At 37.6% G+C, this 2,997-nt stretch overlaps 1 pseudogene; it reads right to left on the minus strand.

Annotated features, from left to right (window-relative positions):
• Positions 1 to 1,240: 1,240 nt before the first annotated feature.
• Positions 1,241 to 1,611, minus strand: LOC101648227 (annotated as a pseudogene).
• Between the last annotated feature and the right edge of the window lie 1,386 nt (positions 1,612 to 2,997).

Consider the following 2,997-nt stretch of genomic DNA (forward strand, 5'->3'; position numbering starts at 1 on the left):
CAAGCTTCTATCTGCTTTAGGCCATTGTTGTTTGGGACATTCTATCATTTATACTGTACGTTACTCTTAACAAATACAAACTAATAATTTACAGGGCTTCGAATTGTTGTGGTCATGCCATTCTATGGAGAAATGGGTAAATAAACTTTGGCACATACATACAATGGAATACTGCATATCCAGAAAGAATAATGATGAAACTGTTAAACGCCTCGCAACATGGATAAGTTTGGAAGATATTTATGCTGAGCGAATTTAGCCAATCGCAAAAAGACAAAATTGTATGAGATTTAAAAAAAGGATGGTGGTTGAAATGGGAGGGCAGAGGCAAAATAAAGAGGAAATTAAAATATCTTACAGGCTTAATTTTTTGTTATTTTCTTTTTGTTGTATGCAAAAAAAAGTAAAGCTTAAGAAGTAAATGTTTTAAAGTTCTGAAAAGGTTATTATTAAAGTTTTCTAAGACATGAAAATTTAATTTCATGAAGTAACATGATATGCAACACAGGTACATACAAGTACATTAAAAAGTAAACATCATTTGAAACTGATGGTGGCAACAATTATATAATTATGCTTGATCTAATTGAATTATAGATTGTTATAATATCTGTAAGAGCTCCCAATAAAATGATTAATTTAAAAAAAGAAATATTTTAAAATGGTGATAGTTGTGCAACTCAGTAAATTCACTGAAAGTCAAAAAAAAAGTAAGCATCAGAAAACTTATAGGATAAGTTCAAGGTAAGTCATTCAGATTTTCTCTTTATACTTTAGTGATTTATCATTTAGTGTTTATTTCCAAATGAATCGAATTAGACTGGATTAATTAACTTATTTTATTACATTTCCATTGCATCCCACACAATATAACAGTTTAACAAATGCTTGGGGGGGGAAATGGTTTTGGGCATTTGAGGCAGAAAAGCTTTCTTAATGCTAAGTGACAATAAGAGAGGGGATGAAACTGTGTATGCAAAAATTACCTGGATGATATACAGAACGGAACTATATCAAACTATTAGCTTGTTAGGTTAGGATAGTAAAATGGTGGGTGGGCCTTTTTCTGTTTTATATTTATCTTCAATCATGTAATTAAAATGTTATAGTATTAATTTTCAATAGGCAAGCTTTTGAATTCAAAGGTAATCACAAGCATACTCACTATTTTACCCATTAGTTTGTTTCTTTTGAGCTAATAAAATTTGATTGTTCAAAATGTACAGTTGGTTGGACCTGCTCATGCATCTTCGCCAGCTGCTGGGGCGTCTCCACCCTTGGTGTTCCTGGTGTAAGTTACTTGAGCTCTGTGTTTTGAAACCGGTTGATGAGTCCTTTACTCGGCAGTTTCTGGAGGGCTGCCCTGGCCAGGGGACTGTGAATCTTCAGTCTCTCAGAGACAACAGCTGGGGTGACAAGCTTATAGTTGGGAACTTCTTCACAGAGCTTGTCATATGTGGCTTTGTCAAACAAGACCAGATTATTGAGCTTGTCCCAAGCTTTGCCTTTGGACCACTTCTTCTTGACCTTGCCCCCAGATGTGTTCACTGGGTCTTTGTCCTTCTTGGCCCACTTCCCGGCATCCTTCTTCTTGTCGTCCTTGGGCAGCATCCAGAAGTTCAGAGAGCAGCTACCACTGCAGCAGCCTTGCAAAGACGTCGTACAAAAAGACTCACTGGTTTTAAAATGTTACATCATTTCCTGTATCTGGAAGAGAGAGTGGCATTGTGGTTAAGAGCGTGAAGAAAGAGTTAGCTGGTCCTGGGTTCGGTACCACTCTCTAGCTGTGTGAGCCTCAGTTTCTTCACCTGTAACCTGGCCATGGTCATTAAACTACTTCATAGAATTATACTCTAAATTAAATAAGGTAATGGATATAAAGAAATCACTTAGCATCATGCACATAGTAAGCAGTTCAAAAATATTAGATAGTATTTTTTATGCCTATCACCGTTTTTTCATAGGGGCTAGTTGCTGGCATTTTCATGAGTCACATAATATCAATATTTTATAGCTTGCTTTGCCTGTGCATTTATTACTAGAAATGTATGTTCTTCTCCATAGTAGGTGAAATAGACTTGAAATGTCCAAGAGGAGAGATCACTATGAGTCAAAATAAAGGAAAAATATATATATAATGGAAATGTATATGATATGATATTGCTGCTGTTGTTAGGACTCAACAGAATGAAACGCTGCCTGATCCTACATCGTCCTTGCAATTGTTATGTGTGGGCCCATTGTGACAGCCACAGTGTCAATTCATCTCAGTGAAGTTCTTCCTCTTTTACACTGACCATTTTCCAAGCTGTGGTAGTTACATAATCTGTTGTCAATTTGAGACTTCTGAGTGAATGGGGTGGAGTTTAGCCTGTCAGTCAGGTTGTGGTTTGATGATGTTATTTGGAGGCGCTAAGGAGATAAATAGCTCTCTGGAGGCAGGACATACTCATACTCCCTGCAAAACATCCCTTTCAAGAAGCTACATGGAGCTATGCTAGAGCCCTGGAGCTGAAGGGGCCCTGTGGAGACCCCTGTCAGCACCGAGAAGCTTTCACTGCCATTGGATCCACAAGGATTTCTACCCACTGGCCTGTGATCTTCCTGCATTCGGCAGCATTGCATGTGTTTCATGAGTCTGAAGAGGGCTTTATAGATTGGTATTGGACACATGGGCTAATATCGGACTTATGGACTTGATCTGGACTGGGCTGGGAGGTTTTCTCAATATTCAATTGCTCTTGTACATAAAGCTCCTTCTTATACACATATACGGTCTATGAATTTGTTTCTCTAGTCTACCCTGACTAACACACAAGCATAATGTCCTTTCCCAGGAATTGATTTCTCCTGAAAACTGCCTTCCTGACTCTTAGAAGTTTTGTCATCCTCAATTTCCCCCCAATAGTTTTATTGTCACATAATTTACATATCATACCATTCAATAGTTCAATCATATCAAGAACTGTGCAGTCATTACCACGTCAATTTTAGAAC

The sequence above is a fragment of the Echinops telfairi genome, unplaced genomic scaffold (genome assembly GCF_000313985.2).
Source record: "Echinops telfairi isolate 266 unplaced genomic scaffold, ASM31398v2 ScPeMD7_7475;HRSCAF=8513, whole genome shotgun sequence".
Taxonomy (NCBI): domain Eukaryota; kingdom Metazoa; phylum Chordata; class Mammalia; order Afrosoricida; family Tenrecidae; genus Echinops; species Echinops telfairi.